Source organism: Eschrichtius robustus, chromosome 6 (genome assembly GCF_028021215.1).
Source record: "Eschrichtius robustus isolate mEscRob2 chromosome 6, mEscRob2.pri, whole genome shotgun sequence".
Taxonomy (NCBI): domain Eukaryota; kingdom Metazoa; phylum Chordata; class Mammalia; order Artiodactyla; family Eschrichtiidae; genus Eschrichtius; species Eschrichtius robustus.
Genome location: NC_090829.1, coordinates 78,524,363 through 78,546,046, shown reverse-complemented (window position 1 = coordinate 78,546,046; position 21,684 = coordinate 78,524,363). Strand labels below are relative to the sequence as shown.

Below are 21,684 nucleotides of genomic sequence, written 5' to 3'. Positions count from 1 at the left end.
GGAACACCACCCAGTTACCTCCCCACCAAACCATCAGAGGGAGGTCACACACCCTGCAGCTCTCTCCCCAACCCAATTTTGCCTATAAAAACTCTTCCCCAAAAACCATCAGGGAATTCGGGTCTTTTGCGCATGAGCCGTCCATTCTCCTTTCTTGGCCCTGCAATAAACCTTTCTCCATTCCAAACTCCAACATTTCAGTTTGTTTGGCCTCAGTGTGCATCTGGCACATGAACTTCAGTTGGACAACAGCCACTCTCCCCAAATCTCCAAGTGAATTGAACCCCAGAAGCTCTTCAAACCCCGTCCTTTTGGATTTTTATGTAGGCTTAAAAACATAGACATGACTGATTAAGTCGTTGGTCATTGGTGGTTGGACTCAATCTCCAGTCCCTCTCCTCTCCCTGGACTGAAAGTTCCAACCCTCTAATCAGGGTTGGTTTCTCTGGCAACCAGCCCCCAACCTTAGGTGCTTCCCAAAAGTCACCTCATTAACATAACAAAAGACACCCTTTTCACTCTCAGCACTGCGGAAATTTCAAGGGTTTTAGGAGCTCAGTGCCAGAAATGGGGATGAAGACCAAACATATATTCTTATTATGAATCACAACATCACAGATAGCATCAAAGCAGCCATTAGGAGAAAAACCAAACTTTTGTTGGACTTCCTTACACTTACGTTTTGGTTTAGTACTGTTTTTGCCTTGATTTCCATATGGGAGTTGGGCACTATTTCCTTTTCTATTAATTGGGACTTGCAGCCTCTAAAACACAGAGCCCTAGGCAAAGAGTAAGACACTAACAATTTGTTGGGGAGGTGCACATCAGGTCAGTGAAGGTGAGAACAAACAAACAGGGAAGTGAGGCAAACTAAGATGAAATGCTATGCAATACCGTGGGTCCTCACCCCTCACCCCACCCTGTGCCACTGCTTTGCAAGTTAAGATGCATATCAAAGGAATAATGTCAATAATCCACATACATAGAAAAGCACTAAACTATGAATCTTCACTACCTAGGGCCAGTATCCTGTTTTTCTCCATCCTGAATTCCCCTTGGGGTGCACTGTGGGGGTCAGGGGTGGGGGAAGACAGCTGCAGTGGTTGATGGCTTCAGAGCCAAAACATCCTTTCTTCACTGAAATGGCAGGTGACATTCTTTGTCCACACCCATATCCCACAAATCTATTGTCACCAGTCCTGCCTCTCCCTCATTTCAAAGCTCACTGCCCAGTTGGCATCTTCCTTGTTCCCTCACCAGAATCACTGGACTACCCCTAAAGACTCTGTCCCCTTCCCCCTTCTTCCTCCCACCTCAAACTATCTTTTGAAAAAACAGCTCCGATCGCATCACTCCTCTGATGAAGTGCCTTTAGTGACTCCCTGATGCCTAGAGCAGTGCTTCTCAAACTTGATCTTGTGTCAGATCACCTGGAGGGCACAGCAAAACACAGATTGCTAAGACCCACCCCCAGAGCTTCTGACCCAGTAGATGTGAGGTTGGGCCCCCAAATCTTCATTCCTAACAAGGTCCCAGGTGATGCTGATGCTGCTGGTCTGAGAACCACATTTTGAGGACACTGACCTAGAAAATCAAGTTCAAACTCCACAGCATGGCCGTTAAGTATTTTTCATTCTACTTTGCTTACCTCATGTCCCTTCCTCCCCGCCAAGCCACTAATGGTCCACTCACACCAGACTACCAACTCTTCCAAACCACAGTCTATACTTTCATTCTTCTGGCCTTTGCTCTGCGTACAAGGGTGCGCTCTCCCTCTCTCTCGCTCTCTCTCCCTCTCATGGCCTAGCACCTCATTCTCCTCTTACAAATCTCCTCCTCATCACTCAAGTTCTTACTCAAATGCCACTAGTATAGAAACTTTCTTTCTAATTTGTCTCCAAATTATGAACCACCTTTTCTCTGGTTTCCTAATATACTATACATATCTCTGTTAATGCAGATGTGATATCAAAATCCACTTACCCATTTTGAGTATACCATCTATATCCTGCCAGGACCTTTCAAGATACAGCAAGTAAATATGTAGTCTTTCTTTTAGCTTTTCTTTCCCCTTACTACTACACTTACCCCAGAGAGAAGGGATCCGTGTCTAAATCATCTTTATAATCTTAACACGATGCCAGGGCCTTCACTACATGTTGGCTGAATGACATTAAATAATGTCAGGCCGGAGGGACACCTGATTCTATCCCTGTCTTAGGGGGCATGAAAAGGACCCAGTGTATTTTTCTGAGGATGAGTGTGTAGGGAAAGTGGGGTGGGGTAGAAATGGGTTGCCCAGCAGAAATGGGAACTAATACTGATTTTTTAAAATAAAATATGCCAGGCACTCTACAGACATTATCTCATTTAAGCCTCATGACAACATCATGAAGTAGTTACAGCTCTGCCCATTGTACAGATGCAGTTGACTGAGTCTACACAACTAATGAATTATAAAGTCCAGGATTTTGACCCCAGAATTTGTCTAACAGCAACGTCTGTCCCAAAAGGGTGACATAATCCTAAAACAGCTATAAGCGATTTTCATAGAAAAGAAATCGAAAGAAGATCAAGGCACAGCCTGCTGGGTGGGGCAGGGCCCTACAGTGGGGGCAGATGAGCGGAGCTGAGGAGGGCTGCGCCTGCGCTCCCGCCGCTGCTGGTCTAACCGTCCAGGGGTGCTGGGGCCCCCAACCCTTTGAAGAACTGACCTCCAAGTTGTACTTCCTGAGCCCAAAGAGACTGAAAGCCGTGAGCCAGAGTTCCGCCAGGAGTCAGGGAGCCCGTCCTCTTCCTGGCGCTTTTCCTCGGGTTGTTTGGTGAGGGGCGCCCCGGGGGCGGAGAGGAAGGTGAGATCCAGCTGTCCCACCAGGCGTCCTGCGCACGCGCGACGCTCTGCCTCGCAGGGGCAAAGCGGTGCAGAGATCTCGGTCCTTCTACACCTGTCTTGGGGTAGGCGCTCACCACCCTGGCTTGCCCTGGGAGAGGAGAGTTGTGCGTAGTCTCTTCCATAGCATTTTTGGTCTCTTTCCCTCCAAATTTTAAACTTTCCTTATAAGTTAGGGATATTAGTCATTTATTGTGATGTATCTTATGAATATTTCCTCTCATTTTGTCATTTGTCTTTTGAGTTTGCTTATTGTGGCTTTTTTTTTTTTTTTTGCCATGCAAACGTTTTTTATTTTTATATAGTAAAATTTACCAATCTTTCATTTTATTGCATCTGGACCTTTAGTCACATTTTAAAAGCTTTCCCCTACATCACGTGTAGGTTATAGTCTCCCCATGCTTTTTTTTTCTATTCGTAATGCTTTATTTCTTACATTTAGATCTCTGATCCATTTGAATTTTATTCCTTAATAAACTTCCTGTGTATGTTTCCTGTGTATTCCTGTGTATGTTTTGAGAAATGGAGCTAATTTTATCTTTTCTTCTGAATGGGTATCCATATTTTTATCTCTGGTAATACTTAAATCCAAACAGCATTTATTAAAAAGATTATCACTGCCTCATTAACTTGAGATACCACCTTCATTTATCATATACTAGATTTTTAGGTGTAGTTTGGCTATTCTGGAACTTCTGTTCCATTGACTACTCCATTGACCTGTTTATTCATCCGTTTTAGAGACGCTTTGTAGTATACGTTAAAGTCAGGGCTAGTCCCCCTACAGAGCTCTTCCATCTCAATGTTTTCCTCCATATTCTTGTGTACTTTTCTTTCCTTATGAACTTTAGGATAGGCTTCTGATTTATGACCAATGTCAAAAAAAAAGCTCGCTGGGATTCTTATTTGAATTGCATTAAACTTGTAAATTAAATTGCAGAGAGCTATCTTGAGATGGTGTTGAGGTGTTCTCACCATTTCGTTTGTTCAGATCTACTTTTGTGTCTTTAAAGAGCGTTTATGCTTTTTTACATAGAAATTTCTTAAGTTTGTTTCTATATATTTTATCTTTTTTCTTGCTGTTGTAAATGAGCTTTTCTCATTCACTATATCTTTTAACTAATTATTTGTGTATATGAATGCTATTGACTTTTCCTGTATTTCTAAAAATTAAGGTATAATTTACATACAGCAGATTCATACTGTTTAGTATACAGTTCTGTGACTTTTGAGAAGCGTATACAATTGTGTAACAACCACAAGATACAAAGATATAAAAGAACTTCAACACTCCCCCAAATTCCCGCCAGTCCCTTTGTAATCAACCTCTTCACTCCAGATGAGCCCCTGGCAAACACTGGTCAGATTTTGGTCCCTATAGTTTCAGAGTGTCATATAAGTAGAACCACAGTGATCAAATAAGGTTCATTCATGTTGTAGAATGTATCAGAACTTTGTTACTTTTTATTGCCAAATAATACTCTATTGTATGGATATACCACATTTTATTTATCCATTCATTTATGATGGACATTTGGATTGTTTATTTTTTTTAATTGTTGGGGTATAGTAGTTTTACAATGTTGTGTTAGTTTCTACTGTGCAGTGAAGTGGAGTTCCCTGTGCTATACAGCAGGTTCTCATTAGTTATCTATTTTATACATATGTACATATATATGTCAATCCCAATCTCCCATTTCATCCCACCTCCCCTTTCCCCCCTTGGTGTCCGTACATTTGTTCGCTATGTCTGTGTCTCTATTTCTGCCTTGGAAACAGGTTCATCTGTACCATTTTTCTAGATTCCACATATATGTGTTAATATACAATATTTGTTTTTCTCTTTCTGACTTACTTCACTCTGTATGACAGTCTCTAAATCCATCCACGTCTCAACAAATGACCCAATTTCGTTCCTTTTTATGGCTGAGTAATATTCCATTGTATATATGTACCACATTTTCTTTATCCATTCATCTGTCAATGGGCATTTCGGTTGCTTCTATGACCTGGCTATTGTAAATAGTGCTACAATGAACATTGGGGTACATGCGTCTTTTTGAATTATGGTTTTCTCTGGGTATATGCCCAGTAGTGGGATTGCTGGGTTGTATGGTAATTCTATTTTTAGTTTTTTAAGGAACCTCCATACTGTTCTCCATAGTGGCTGTATCAATTTACATTCCCACCAACAGTGCAAGAGGGTTCCCTTTTCTCCACATTCTCTCCAGCATTTGTTGTTTGTAGATTTTCTGATGATGCCCATTCTAACTGGTGTGAGGTGATACCTCATTGTAGTTTTGATTTGCATTTCTCTAATAATTAGTGATGTTGAGCATCTTTTCACGTGCCTCTTGGCCATCTATATGTCTTCTTTGGAGAAATGTCTATTCAGGTCTTCCACCCATTTTTTGATTGGGTTGTTTGTTTTTTTTGATATTAAGCTGCATGAGCTATTTGTATATTTTGGAGATTATGGATTGTTTAATTTTTGACTGTTGTGAATAAAGCTTTATGAATATTTGTTGTCTCAGTCAGCTTGGGCTGCTACGACAAATACCATGGACTGAGTGGTTTAAAAAACAAACATTAATTTCTTACAGTTCTGGAGGCTGGAAATCTGAGGTCAGGATGCCAGCCTGATTGGGTTCTTCATGAGGGCCCTTTCCCTGATTTGTAGATGACCCCTTCTTGCTATTTCCTCACATGGTGGAGAGAGAGAAAGAGAGAGACAGAGAGATCTGTTCTCTTCATCTTCATATAAGGGCACTAATCCCATCGGAGGCTCTATCCTCATTATGTCATCTAAACCTAATTACCTCCCATCTGACCCCAACTTCAAATACCATCACATTGAAGATTAGGGCTTTAATGAATTTTGGAGGGACACAAAGATTTTGTCTATAGCATATGTGTACAAGCTTTTGTGTGGACATATATTTCACTCTTGAATATGTACCTACTTGGTAGTGAAATTTGTGGATCATGTAGTAAACTCTAACTTTCTGAGGGACTGCAAAACTGTTTTACTAAGTGGTTGTATCATTTAATATCTCATCAGCAACATATGAGTGTTGCACTTTCTCTACATCCTAGATAACACTTATTATTGTCTGCCTTTTTTGATTTAGTTATCCTGGTAGGTGTGAAGTGGCATGGTGGGTTTTTTTTTTTTCTTTTAATATATCTCAGTTAAAAACTTTTTTGGTTTTAAAATATAAGAAGATACAATGAAAATGTTTAAGGTGAAATGAACTTATTTCTAACTGAGTTGGATTAGACTGTGACAGACCAACCCTCATACCTAAAACAGCCAGAAAATTGAAACAAAATAGAGAAATCATCTATTTTCAGGCAGAGGAGAGCTGCTGAGTCAACGAGAGAGAACCGGAGGGGCTGAGACTCCAGAAAGGGAGACTCTTGGAGAGGGAGGGCTGACTTCTGCAGCCACTTCACCCAGGTGTTAGTTGCTGATTCTGGGCGTGGGCCCCAGGCGGATGATCCCAGGGCTCGCACCCAGGGAAGACCAGATCAGCAGAGCTGGGAAACAGATCAGCAGAGCTATAGCAGGAGATTTGGGAGGTCCCTTCAGAACATCTGTTAAATTCTGGGGACGCACGAGTCTAGAGTTCTAAAAACAGAAGCAGAAAACTTCTGCAAGCAGAACAGAGCCTTCCAAAATCTTGTGAGACAAAGATTAGAATTCTGGACTCATCAGGGGGATTTCTGCCAAAAATCCTGAAGAGACAGGAGTAAAACTGAGGTAGACTGAACCTTACCAGGGCTGCAACTCAGCCTCAACGCAGAACAGGACATGACATTATTGGATTCAGGTGACCAGCCACTGATTAGAAATAAAATGCTTCATAGAATTCACGTAATTTTTATTTTATGTGGAAAAATAAATGGGCAAGAACATCAAAGAGTATTCTAGATTCAAAAGGAGTCATGAGAAGAATTTGTCCTAGCAGACATTAAAATCTTTTGTTTGTTTGTTTGTTTGTTTAAAGACTAGCTCTGGCCAGTTTTATTAAAGAAAAATTGTGCATGATTTACCTTTCACCAGTCTGTGCAGGCATGCTTTTAATAATATCAGTATCACCTGGATCAATGATAGCCAGTGTGTATACTCTGTAGTATTTTCTACACACTCTGCCCAATTCAATATTATTGCCACTGTAGTGATGGACACCAGTTTTGGCCAACATGGCATAATACTCTATTTCAGATTTCTTCAAGGCTGGGCAGTTGGCGAGGATGACCAGTTTCGCTTTGCCTTGTCTGATCATTTTCAAAGTCAGCTTGTACCCCAGCACATACTTTCCACTTTTCATAATGAGTTGGAGCCCAGAGTTGATCGACTCCAGTGACTTTTTCTTCTTCTTAGCGGCCACCATCTCCCTGCCTTAGGTGCGGGACACCCCCAACCAAGAGCAGCCGCCAAGATGGCCAGGGGGCGAGAAAGGTGACATTGAAATCTGTTGGTAACCAATTTGAGACCCTTGGTATATAATAATATCAATAATGAGAATATTAAAAAGACCCACACCCTCCACCATACTCTCCAAAAAATTCCAGGTGGATTGAAAGTTAAATGCTTAAAAATCAAAACAAATGCACTCTCATGTATGTGAACAGACTAGCACTAGAGGAAATCACTTTTTGACTTTTGATGGAATAGAAATGAAAAAAGTTGGACAGGTTCATTACTTAGATAGTTTTAGCTTTGATGGAAAGAACATCAGTAAAGCTAAGATTTTAAAAATTCAGAAGAATGGAGAAATTGCACATAAACACAAAAGTTCAATAACTGAAAAGTATAAAGAGCTCATATAAATGGGCAAAAATACCAACTGTCCCTTAAACAAATGATTAAAAGATAGTCCCATGAGAGAAACATGATTTTAAAACATGATTTTTAAAACATTCAGTCAACCTTGTTGGTAATACTTCACCTACTGTGAAGTTTCATTTTGTACCTAAAAATACAATTAGAAAAACTGTTGAAAAGTGGTAAAACCCAAAGCCTGCAAGTCTTGAGGACAGCAGATATCATGCATTAATGATAGCAATGCAAATGGAGCCAGTCTTTCTGAAGGGCAAAATGGTACTTTATTGAAGGAATCATAAATATGCCTAACCCCCACTAAGTAATAGAATTTATCCTGAGGAAATAATGTTTAATAAAAACCAAAAGTCTACATAAACAATGTTTATTTTATGATATTGAAACACTGAAAGAAAGCTAAGATCCTAACAATGCCAAAATATAGAAGCTAACTGTGGTATATCAAAATGATATACTCTAGTGATATACTAAAAACATAAATATAAATATGATGCAGGAAATAGAAAACATTTGGTTAAATCACGTTACATAAGAGGAAGAATACCAAATTGTGTATACACACCCATTATAATGGTAAAAGAAAAATGAATATGTAGAGGTAAAGGAGGCAAAAGGACAGATAGAGGGAATGTTTCTAGTCGGGTTAAGATCAACAGACTTGGAGTGAATTATTCTGTAAAGCTGCTAAAATTACATTTCAGAAGAATTTAATATTGCTCTAATGAGAGCAAGATTTTCTTTGCAGGACATTGAACTGGCTTATAGAAATACAGTTATTTGCTGCCTTCTTGATTGGATAGATGGAAAGATGGTGTTGTTTCCATTTGGTTATGTGAACTTTACTGCAGCTAAAGGTCATAGGTAAATGATGATCGAGTGGCTCACCCCAGTCCAGGGGAAGAGAAATAACTTTCCTTCTACCCTTCTGAGTTCTTGGCAGAGACCCATGTAATAAAAGACAGATTAACAACAGACAGACAAACAGAAGTTTATTGCATGTATACCTCATGTATATGTGGGAGATACCCAGGGAGAATGAATAACTACCCGAGGTGGTTTAGAATCCAGACTTAAATACCATCTTAATAGGGAAAGAGGAGGGGGATGTAGATCTCTTAGGGGAGAGTAAATGAATTTTAGGAAAAATGAAGGGCTCTTAGAAGGATAGGTGAATGGTATCATAGTTTGTGACAAAGTGTGTCTAGGTGAGGTGTTAACTTCCAGTACCCTCTCCTGCAAAAAGAGTTGATCATCCCTGGCTGATGAAACTTCTGGGGGGTGTGGGGTTGGGTGTGGGCAGATTTATGACAACCGAGTTCCTTTTGGAGGATCTGTCTTTAGGCAGATAAGGGGAATCAGAGAAAGCCTCTCCCTGCATTCGCTGTTTTATATGTGCCTACAGCTCAAAAAAATCAAGATACCAAAGCAGGATATTTTAGGGGTGGCACGCCTTGAACTCCTACAGTCATATTTTGGGGTGGCATATTCTGCTGCCCTTCAGTTCAATTAAGACTGTTAGCAAAAAAAATGTTTCCTAGTAAATGAGCAGAGAGGAACTATTAGGTCCTAGCCACATGCCACAAAGTAATCTGAGAAGTGGGATGGCAGTGGGTAGAACTTTGCCCCCAAAAGATATGTTGAAGTCCTAACCCCAACCCCATAATTGTAACATTTGGAAACAGGGTCTTTGCAGAGGTAATCAAGCTGAAAGGAGCTCATACTGCATTAAGGTAAAGCCTAATCTGATGACTCGTGTCCTTACAAGAAGATGGGCGTTTGGACACAGGCAGATGCCAGGAAGGCACTATGTGACAATGGAGCCAGAGAATGGAGTGGTGAGGCTGCCAGCCAGAGAATGCCAAGGACTGGGGGCAACCACGAGAAGCTAGGGGAGAGTCATGAGAAGCCTTCTTCCTCAGAGCCTGCAGTAGGAACCAACCCTGCTGACACCTTGATTTCAGACTTCTGGCTCTAGAACTGTGAGAGAATACATTTCGTTCGTTTTAGGCTACCCAGTTTGTGATACTTTGTTACAGCGGCCCTAGGAAATTAATACAGGGACTAAATGTGTACAGTCTAGTAGAAATACTAATTAAAACAAAAAACTGACAGCAGCCGACTACTGGCTTCCAAGGCAGTGGCAAAATCCGTGGTTCGCTGTTTTTAGGAAAGCACCTTATGTGGAATCCCCATCACTGTCATAGTCTAGGTCAGGGGTTGGTAAACTGTGGTCTGCAGACCAAATCCACCCCACGGCTTGCAGGCCAAGAGTGGTTTTTACATTGTTAAATGGTTTCAGAAAAAAAAATCAAAAGAGGAATAGTATTTCATGGCATGTGAAAATTAAATGAAATTCAAGTTTCTGTGTCCACAGTAGTTTCACTGAAACACAGCCATACTCCTTTGTTTACATACATTCTATGGCTGCATAAGAGCAAAGGTGAATTTAAAAATTAACAATTAACTTGCTCAGGTGTTGAAAAGGGAAGAAATCTCCCCTCCACTTTCCATTTCAGCTTTAGAAAACTTGCAATTGTTAATGCTTTCTCTGTCCCTTTGAGATGTACATAAAACTTCTTGAAAGCTAAAAAAGCCTCTGGTCGGTTTTACAACCTAAGAGTGTTTTCTCAAAAATATGGGAACCATCTCTTTGAAATGCAGTCATCAAGGAACGTGGAACTCCATCTCCCAATTTCCCTGGGAGAGTAGGAGCCTAACTTCACCAGCAACTGGCTCCCAGTTGTAACTACATACCGGTCATAGAGATGTGAGAAGTTGTATTATTCTTTTGGATAAAGGCAATTAGCTAACACAGATGGACATCGCAATTACCAGGTGAATTTAGGATGAATTGTGTGTAACAAATGGTGTTGTCAAGGCCTCTTACTTGAGGACTAGTTATTTTTCTTGAGGCCATGCGTGTTAACGGGCTGTATCTGCCTGGCTATATATAAAGGTGAGATTGTTGTCTGTCTTCTAAATTCCTTTAGTGGATTGCCTGTGATGAGTACCACACTCTGGTTTAATACTTAATCAATAATAAAACTATTTGCTTTCTCTTCTACTTTGTGGAGAGGTCTTCTGGGTTGGCAGAAGATATGTTTTTTAATGATATTTCCCCAATGGTTGCTTTTGGTCCATGACAGAAGAACTGTATAGTTGTAGCAGAGACCATATGGCCTGCAAAGCCTAAAATATTTACTATCTGACTCTTAATAGAAAAAGGTTGTTGACCCCTGGTCTAATTGACTAGGTGTATGAGCAAGATAATGAAAAAGCTGAGTTATTTAGTATCATAAAGTGAGTGGAATTTTGGGTTTGTGTGGGTTCTAAAGAGGAGCGGTAGGGACCTGGGAACATGGGGAAGGGGTGGAGGAGGAAGTGGATCTTAGGGCAAGGGGTTGCAAACCCAAATGTCTAGAGGAGCTGGAGGTTACTGTAATGAATGAAGTGGGCCAAAGGAACTTTCAATGAACAGAAGCCAGGGATCGGCTGATACTGGCTACACTTACTTGATTGCTGACATGCGAGGAGGTAAACCGAACATTGGTAACCTGTCCTGCCTTTTCCCGAGAGAAGCTGGAAATCTGAGGTTTAATGGAAACTCACACTGTTACAATGTTAGCATCTAATTCAAATTTCGAAAGCAGGTCTCAGGGCAGGCTTCAGTTGGGTGGCTACCAACATTTAACTGCTGGTCGCTGATCTAGAGAGTGGGAAAGGACCTCTCCATGTTAACACTGAGTGAGGAGATGGTTAGATAGGAAATGGCTGATGAATTCCTGGAAATACTTATGAGTGACGTTGACCTGGAAGATGATTCCTGCACTAAGATGTAATTAGTCAAAACCTTCAGTGAATGTGGTAGTGATGATTTGGGGGGAAAAGAGGGGATGGTGTCTCTAGCACAGGAGCAGTGTGGAAACAGGAGCCAAGAAGCAGATTTCAATGTGGACTTTCCCTGGAAAATGTAGTCCCCTGAAAAGAGCTATACTGGGGAGGGACTGCCCCGCAGTGCAGTGGATGGGGACTTGAGATATTTTATTTGGATAGTAAGTGAAGAATAATTCAAAACAGGATCGAGAACTTGGGAACTTAGATTACCAGCACAAAATAAGCTCTAAATAAATGTTGGCTCTTGTCATTTTTCTTGTAAGTTTTCTGGAATGTACACAGAAACAGGATCACTTGGCCAGAATGCAACACCAGCTAAGAAAGAAACAAAGGAGGCTCAACTGCTTTTCTGCTCAAAAGGAGAAGGTTTGGCATACGCGGTGGCTTTAAAACATGTCAGCAAACTTATAAATACTCCTCCTGTGAGGAAGTGGAGTCTATTTCTCTCTCCTTGAATATGAGCTGGCCTTAGTGACTCCCTTCTAATGAACAGAATGCTAAGAAGTGACACTGCATAACTTTTGAGGGCTAAGTCATAAAAAATGATACAGCATTGGTCTCTCTCTTCTCTCTTTCTCCTTCCCTCCCTGTCCCTCTCGACACGCCTTAGGAGTTGAGCTGCCATGTTAGAAGTCCAACTACCCTGAAGCTGCCATGCTGGAGAGGCCACGTGACAAGCCCACATATTGATGGTGGTGCCAGAGGAGCCCCAGCTGCTCCAGCCCCCAGCTGTCTGAGTTGTCCCAGTCTTGGCACCAGACACGTGTGAGGCTAAAACAGGCTTTGAGACGACTCAAGCCTCATGCACAGTTTGACCACAGGCACACGAGAGACCTTGAGGGAGGTTGCCTATGTGAGCCCAGAATCTGGAGAAATAATAGTAACAAGCGATTGTCATTGTTTTATATCACTATATTTGGGGGAGGGTTGTTAAACAGCAAAAGATAACTGGAATAATGTACTCAGCTCCTGCTGTGTGCCAAGAATTTTTAAAAGTTAGGTTCAAAAAAAAAAAAAAAAAAAGTTAGGTTCATTGCCGGATATAGAAAGAGAGTAATTTATACTGAAATTTCTTTACATTCATGCCTTGATTTCACTGACAGATTATGGCAATTAGGGAAGAAGTTGATATGTAGGATAGATATTTTATTTCTTTTAATTCAGGCATAAGACTGACCTATGGAAACAGAAAAAATTACCAAACCTCTTCCATAGAACAAAGACCTCTAGAATGTAAGGGGTGTAAGATATGAACCTTCTTGTATGTAGACTAACTCACAAGATTGTACTTTCAGACCGATGATAATATAACATCCAAATACCTTGAATTTGAGACTGCGAGGAGGAAGGACACTGCTGATTTCTTCAGAAGGTGCTCTGGTTGGGCTGGGAAAGACACGTGGATTGAGCAGATGGCCCTTGTTCCCAACTGCTGATCTGCCTTCATTCAATGGAATGAAAAGATGCTTTAAAATGTCCTACCCAATTACGTTATGGGCTGGCTTCTCCAGGGGTCAGTTGCTGACATGAAATGTAATATACAGGATGTTTACTAGGGAATGCCCTTGGGGTCAGCACCTGTAGAAGGGAGACAGAGAAAGCTGGATTGGGCAAAGAGGTCAAGCTGCAATGCGGGCCTGAAGACAGGCTCAGTTGACCCCAAGGGGTGCTTGAGCATTAAAATGGCCCATCAGAGTTGTCCCAGGTTTGGCTGGGAAGGCTGGGTCTTTATACTCCCACTTGAATCAGTCATTGGATGGGGGCTGCCCCAGGAAGGGCGTGACCCTGGGCAAGGTAGCTCTGCCGCTGCTGTAATCCCTAATGGGCCGAAAGCTGAAGGCTGTTGGCTGATAGCACTTCCTGCAGCTGAGTCAACAAGTCCCTCCTTAAAGTGGACCCTGGGTGGTGCATCACTGTGACCGCCTCAAAAGAGACTAAAACTGTGGCTGAGTGTGGATCATCCATTCTGTTTCTGAGTATGACTTTGGACTGCAAACCTCAGGGTTCCCACCAGGGCGATGAGTTTCAAGTGGAACTGACTGAGCTATAAGAAAGGAGACTCAAGAACATGACACAGTCTCCCTGGAGTTTGGGGAATGATTTTTATGAACCTCTGAATTATTCTGACATTTCTGGCTATGTGGCCAAATTGTGGGCAAAGTTGTGTCAACTCAAGTCTGTGAATTGAATATTTTAGTTTCTGGCTGTGAACTGCATTTTTATGACTCTCTTTTTGGCTGAGTTTGGATTTGACCACTGCTCACTGGACTTGAGGAAAATTTTTTAAGTAAAATTAGTAAAGACACAGGATTTAATAAAAACAGATTTGGATAATGCATTGTTAAAAGTCACTTGTCCTGTACCCTATGGCTTATTTAGTTATAAAAAGCTTGTAATTCCAGGTGACCACATTATATTTCAAGTTACTACTTTGAAGAATATGGTTTAATCCAATTGATTTGACAGGAACATGCTTGTGCAGAAAAGAGTTAATTAACACAGTTTTCCTTGGAAAGGCCTGCTTGTAAGGTTGGTCCTGGCTGGCGTCTGATCTTTGATTTGGGGAGGGGGTCTCCCAATTCCCTAACTGATGAAAAGAGTCACTCACAGAGTTCCTGTCTGTACAAACAGCAGGATTTGTGCTGAATATCTGCTTTCCTTTAAGGAGTCGGGAATTTTGTTATGTGCTAGGTAGAGGCTGCCTGCATGATCAGCCCCAAATAAAAACCTTGGGCACTGAGTCTGCAGTGGGCCCCCTAGTAGACATTTCACATGCGTGGTCACAGTTCAGTGCTTGAGGAATTCAGTGCATCTTATGTGACCCTATTGGGAGAAGACCATCTCTCCTCCAGACTCTCCTCATGCTCTGTTCCCCACTGCTAACTTTGCTTTGTATCCTTTCACTATAATGAATCGCAACTGTTGAGTGTTTCTGTACTCTGAATCTTTTGAGTCCTCCTAGAGAATTACTGAACCCAAGGGGTGGTATAGGGACGCCCAACACAATGTTATTATCGTACATGTAATTAAATCATATTTTTCTCTCTGATGGTCTACACCTGTAAATTGTAGTTCTCAATTACAATTTTTCCTTAATTAAAGCCAGAAGTAGTCATATTTACTCATAAAGTTAAGTGAATGAAAACTTTGTGGTTTATATAGAAGACAAAGGATAGATTTTAAGGGCTAAAATCCACTATTAGCCATTTCCATAGAACTGATACGATCTGGGAGCAAGAGCTGGTAACCAAGATTTCCAGTGCAGCATTTTCTTCTTCTTCTTCTTCTTTTCTTTCTTTCTTTTGGCCATGTCTTGCAGCTTGCGGGATCTTAGTTCCCTGACCAGGGATCGAACATGGGCCCCTGCGGTGAAAGCGCCGACTCCCAACCACTGGACCACCAGGGGGTTCCCTCCCGTGCATTTTCTAAGGAGCCCCAGAAGGAAGCTGTCACCTCATCACTCCTCATCACCCTCTCCCTACCTTCCCCCTCAAACAAAGGATGGGATGCCGCTCAAGCAGTACTTAGTGGAAAAATTATAACATTAATGCTTACAAAAAAAAGAGAAAGTTCTCAAGTCAATGATACAAATTTCTATCTTAAGAAACTAGAAAAAGAAGAGCAAGTTAAACCCAAAACAAACCAAAGAAAGACAACAGTAGAGATAAAAGCAGAAATCAATGCAATCAAAAATAGAGAAAGAGTAGAGGAAAAAAACAGCATAATTGAAACATGTGAAGTCAGACAGTATATGATACTCTTTATATACTTATCTTTTTGTCTTATATAATCCTGAAAAAAACTTTTCCTGGCGAGTACTATTAAACTTATGTTTTAAAGATGAGAAAACCAAGATTTATAGATTTTGATTAATTTGCCCACGGTCACATAGCTGGTAAAATCCAAAATAAGTCTTGAACCCAAGTCTGTCTGACCCAGACCTTAACTATCATATTACCCTAACTCTTAATACCTTGAAGAGGATACAAGGGTGTCTATCCAGATCCCCATTTTAGGAATGACTAGCGTTTCTCTCAGTTGCTAGAAACATCTGCTGCTGACAGGCCACTGCTTCATCCCTCACTGGAAGTTCATCTGAGCCTGCAGAGAACTGCCTCCCCCAAGACTGGCTGATGTTTTCAGCTGTAGGCAACTGAATATAAAACTAAAGGGAGCTTCAACAACAAGGATGTTTACTGACTCAATAAGAAATCTGGAGGTAGGTGGTTTTAGAGCTGATTCTGTACCTCAGTTATGCCCTCAAGGACCTGGGCTCTTTCTCTCTCTTCAATTTGCCATTCTCAGTGTTTCTGGCTGCAGTATCTCTCATCAGCATATCCCACCTGATAACATCCCCAAAAAAGGAGGGAAAAGAGATTTCTCATTAAGTGTCTCTACATAAGGAATGGATGGCAGACTTCCCTTTATATCTCTTTGCCTAGAACTGGATCACAGGTCATACCTAAACCATTTCCATGAGAAGGGAACCGTGAGTCAAGTGTGTGTCTGAAGGGGCATTTCCTTTACCTCAGCACTTTGCTCCTAACAAGGAAGGAGAGACTGCCTTTGAGTAAGCGGCCAACCTACTCAAGATATCTGTAACACTTAGCAAGGACTAACCAAATTAAAGTGGTTATAATATAAGACAAAATGGACTTTAAGACAATGAATTAATAAAAGAGAAAGAACAGCACTCACTAATGACAAAAAGAAACAATTCACTTGGATGATATAAAAATCTTGAAGGAATACAGCCTTAAATTAAGCAAAAGCAGATAAGCAAAAAGTGGCAAAATTACAAGGGGAAATTAACAAATCACCCACCACATGAGAGACCCCATTTCCCCACACCCTCACTACCACAGCTTTGCTATTTGGGCCACATAAGTATGATATGGTTAACCTAGCCTGCGGGTAGAACTGGACTCAAATGTAGGAGATATAAATATTCTCTGCCATGAGGAAACTGTTGATGGGAGAGATGAAGCAAAGGTAAGGCCAGTGAGAGATCCTGCTGTGAACTGTCAACAGCTGATATGACCAGCAGCTGGGGAGTGGGTTTATTACCCTGTAGAAGGGATCTGAGCAGAACATCACTGTGCAAGGGTATCATAATGTTGAGTCTGGGTTGCCTAGGTTTGTATCTCAGCTTGACATTTAACTAGCTGGGTGACATTGGGGCAAGGTATTTAACCTTTTTTGTGCCTCAGTTTCCTCTTAATAAAATGGAAGTAATATTAATTTTCTCATAAGTTTGTTGTATTAATTATTACACTTTAATATTTTAAACTACATTTGTCCTTGTTTTATGATTTTCATTACGCTTTTATTCCTTCCAGGGTAGAATTCTCAAAAGTAATGAACAGATTAATGAATGCCTTGGTGACTAATTGTCCATAGTAATGAAAGGAAGCAATCAGCTTTAAAGCCTATTTGACTAGGAGAATATTAGTATAACAATTGTACTAAGGTGTGTGTGGGAGGAGTTGGGAGGGGGGAGAGCTGTACCAACTGCTCCATCTGATAATACTACCTCTGATGCGAAAAGAGTACGGTTTTGTGCTAGAGGTAGGTCATACTGGCTCACCAGAACTGATTGTTCAACTTTCAAAATTTTTGTGAGCCAGTTATTAAAAACCATTGTATAAACTCATAATAAAATGGATTATATTTTTAAAAGATTCATCACTTTCTAATTATTTCACTACACTTTACTATTATCTGTACTCTTGAGTTATTTATGTCTACTGTATGGTAGAAGTATTATACAATGGTATGCTACTGTTCATCTCTTCCCAACTCTGCATTCAGTGCTATCACACTGGGAGCTTAAAATCAGCCATGGTAAGAATATTTACACCATGGAATTGAAAAACACTACAAATCAGGGCTTAATTTATTGTTTTGTTGATTAAGACTTAAGAAAGTAATGGAGAATATGTTAATAAGGCAGACTAAATTTAAAAGTATGTCATGTCTGTAGCCATAACCTTGTAAAGGAATTATTCTTCTGGTAGTTGAAAACTATTATCCCATTCAGCAAAGAAGGAGCCCATGTCATTGACAAATAACAGAAATTCTGACACATGTATTCATTGTTTCATCTTCATCTCCCTTTTTAAACAAAAGTATCGACCAACGTTTATATCAGAACTACCCTCATTCATCAATTGCAACCATAGATTGGCAACCATTGAGAGTTGGGCAAACATCTTTGAAACAGTCAGTGAGAATCAACTGACTATTTGAAATTTACAATAAAGAATATTATACATTTTATTGTTATTTGTAAACTATGTGCTATACAACCTTTATGTCAGTGAAATTTATAATCACATATACATACATGTAAACTTTTTTACTTCCCAGAGAGCAAGTTGTTCAATATTTAACAGCACATCACTGGTGATCATGCATGGTATGGTGTAGGAATAAAATATTGTATGCTTTTCTTTTTTAGTATGATCTAGGTTGTACTCTCTCTGAGAGTTAATGCCTGTCTTGAGACACGTGCATGTGTGTCTGATTCAGTACTTACTGAATGGCCAAGAAGGATCTTTACTCTGCTTTACTCTTCCCATCACATGAACTTGGAAAGATCAAGTTGGCTCTGGACTCTTCTGCAGAAGTCTCCCTCCACTTCCCAGCCAACTATAGTATTAATGAACCTAAATGACCTTTTTTCACTTGGAAACACCCCTATTTTTTAAAAAATAAATTCATTTATTTATTTGTTTTTATTTTTGGCTCTGTTGGGTCTTCGTTGCTGTGCATGAGCTTTCTCTAGTTGAGGCAAGCGGAGGCTACTCTTCGTTGCGGTGTGTGGGCTTCTCATTGTCGTGGCTTCTCTTGTTGCAGAGCATGGGCTTTAGGCACACGGGCTTCAGTAGTTGTGGCATGCGGGCTCAGTGGTTGTGGCTCACGGGCTTAGTTGCTCTGCAGCATGTGGGATCTTCCCGGGCCAGGGGTCAAACCCGTGTCCCCTGCGTTGGCAGGCGGATTCTTAACCACTGCGCCACCAGGGGAGCCCCTAAATGACTCTTATTTGGGAAAATATACCATTAGGGATTACCATACTAGAGAGTGGGGGCATCAGAGACATTCCTTGTGGATGAGTGAAGACGATGAAACTCCTAAAAGGGATTGGAGCACAGGGAATAAGTCCACAAACTGGTGCGTGCCCATCAGGTGACTCCATCTGAGGACTGAACTTGGAGTGGTAACGGGCAGTGGCGCTTGCCTCACTTCTGAGGTCACATCCTGTTTTGGGGGACCAGGCCAGCAGTTGCAGGAGCAAAGTGAGGCAGAGAGTTCGGCATGAGGTGCTCACAACTCACTGATTCAGGACAGATGGGAAAACCAAACCTTTCCCCAATATATACTTCAGTGGGAGAAATGGGGGGCCTGATGCTGGCTTGTGGAGAACTTGAAAGGAGTCTGATGTTAGGTTATAGAAGTTCATGGAGAAGCTGAAAGGGGAAATTTGGATGAAGCAGAGAAAGGGAAGTTCAGCCCCAAAATGCGGATGTGGGTTGTTCTGTTAAGATCAGCTGTGACTTTTTGGTGGAAAGAGAAACAAGGAACAGCCACGCAAACATGGCCACCTCTCTGCTGGAATCTGCTCTCCCCCAGGCCCTGAGAGGATGCTTGCTTCCTTGGAAGGAAATGAGTTTCAGGAGGCAAACACCCTATGGAGACAGAGAATTGAGAGAGGATAAGCACACTGGGGGAGGGCGAAGGGTATGGGTTCAACAAATGAAAAGGGTCAAAACAACTGAGGAGAGAAGACAAAGTACTTCAGGGGCTAATGATGGTTAACAATTTGCTCCTTCTAGAATTTTTTTTTTTCCCTTGGCTTTCAAGACCTGACATCCTGATCCTCTGATAGATTCTTCCCAGTCAACCCAGGAATAATGAGCAGACCATGTGTGACAAAATACACTGTTAATAATTAAATAAATCCTTGAAAGAAATCCAGAAATGGCCTGCCACAACTTCTACTATAGTTTATTTCTCTCTGATTTTATTTTTTGTAAAACGATGGTGTGAGGAAAAAGGTAAACTGTTTGCCCAGTTCTGGACTCCCAAACTGGTTAAAGGAGGGTGCTGATTTTAGTTGTGGTTTGAAGGGAAAGGGTGACAATGCCCTGAAGAGAAACAGTCACCACTGAGGCTGAGAGCCCTGGCTGGCTGTTCTGTATCCTCCCCACTTCCCCCTGCAGGGGCCCAGGGTGGTTTGGACTGGATGATGAGCGCCACCTGGAGGTAGGAGAAAATAGCTGAATACTGTTTAGCATTATTATGCATCAGAAATTAAAGCCCTGTAACCTCTCTGTGGCCCATCTCTGGTTCTCTTCCTCCTGAAATTTTGTTTCATTGTGATTAAGAGACAATACATAAGGTCCAGCCCTGCAGGGAGAAGCAGCTCTAATTTTGGCAGTGTCTAAGAGGCCTCATCACCTTCTTCACAGAGGAAACAAACTATCAGGAGAGAATTTACAGACCTTCCCATCGGCAGTCATTCAAAATCACCTACTTCTGTACTCCAGCTCCTCCTTCCCGGTGCAGTAGGAAAAGCGTCCCTTCCTTGGGCCAATGCCCCCAGGATCCCCTCCCACCTTCTCCCACAACCTGTGTCCTCAACCTTCCTTTCACTTTTCTAACACTATTTAAACATTTCTAAGCTTCTTCCAGCTTAAACATATTTTAAAAGCCAAAAAACAAAAAGAACAACACCTCCCCGATCCTATAACCCCAGAAGCTGCTACCTAACTTCTTCCCTTTCACAGTCACACTTCTGGAAAGAGCTGACAGCGCTTGCTGCCTCCCTTCCCTTCCTTTCGGATCCTCTGACCACCGCCCTCTACTCCCTCCTCACCAGAAGACAGTGCTTGCCAGGTCCTCCGAATCCAAGAGACATTTCTCTCACCTGATGTATTGGTTGTAGTTGAACGATGATCCCTCCTTCTCACTTGAAACACTACCTTACGATCGTCAAGGATACACACATTCCTAGCCTCTCTCCCACTTCAGTGCTCCCATCGGGTAGATGCCACTTTTATCTAGCCAGCTGCTCAGGCCATGCATGGACGACAAAGGAATCACGCTTGAGTGTCTGCTCTCGCTGCCCGCATCCTTCCGCAAGTCCTATATCAATTCGGAACCCCACCCCTTCTCTGTCCTCCTAGGTCAGCACCCTGGTCTCAGCCACCCTCATCTCTCCCCTGAGACACTACAGTAGCCACTCGGCTGGCCTCCTGCCTCTACTCTGGCTACCGCCCAGCAGCTCAAGGGATCCCATACAAGTAAATCACACGGCACTCCCCTCTTCCCCACCCGCCAAGGTTATCCGCAATCACCCTTGGCTTCAGGTTCCATGTTGCCTCCCCATAAACCCTCCCTGAGCTCCCACACCTGGGCTAGGAGCCCCTCCTAATTTGTTCCAGGAACACCTGTATATTCCTTCCAAAAGCACTTATTCCACTGTGTCCTAACTGCTCTGCATCCCCACAGCTTCATGAGCTCAGTGAGGGCACAGTCGGTGTCTGCTGAATCCATTCAGCTTGCATGGCACCTAGCCAATATTCCATAAAAAGACGGCTGTGAATGTACTGTGTCCCCCACATCTCTAGACACAGAATATTTAACAGATCAGGAGGGAAGCAAGGTAAAATTCTGATCATTAGTTGACTGTTGAAAGAAGTCTGAAAATGGGCCCCAGACATTCTAAAGAATCAGAGTTTGTAAAACGGCGGCCTGCGGCAAAAATGAAGCTTTCTTCGTGTTTCCGCAAGGTCTAGTGACCAGAGCTGCTGATTTCACCTGTGGCTTGGGTGAGTGGCAGATAGTGCCCTGAGCTTAGGGTCCCGCGTATACAGATGCAGGGAGGCCACGAAGGCGATACCACCTTCTGCCGTGGTCCAGAGATGAAGGTGAAGAATTGGGGAGGGGGCTTCGGGAGGACGGTGGTTTCTAGTCCAACTAGGGGCAGCTGTTTACAGCCAAAGGCGGGAACTAAGGGTGGGAGGAGTGTTCTGGGAAACGAAAGCGA

General features: G+C 42.0%; 1 pseudogene; it reads right to left on the bottom strand.

Annotated features, from left to right (window-relative positions):
- Positions 1 to 6,942: 6,942 nt before the first annotated feature.
- Positions 6,943 to 7,287, bottom strand: LOC137765716 (large ribosomal subunit protein eL30 pseudogene; annotated as a pseudogene).
- Positions 7,288 to 21,684: the final 14,397 nt, after the last annotated feature.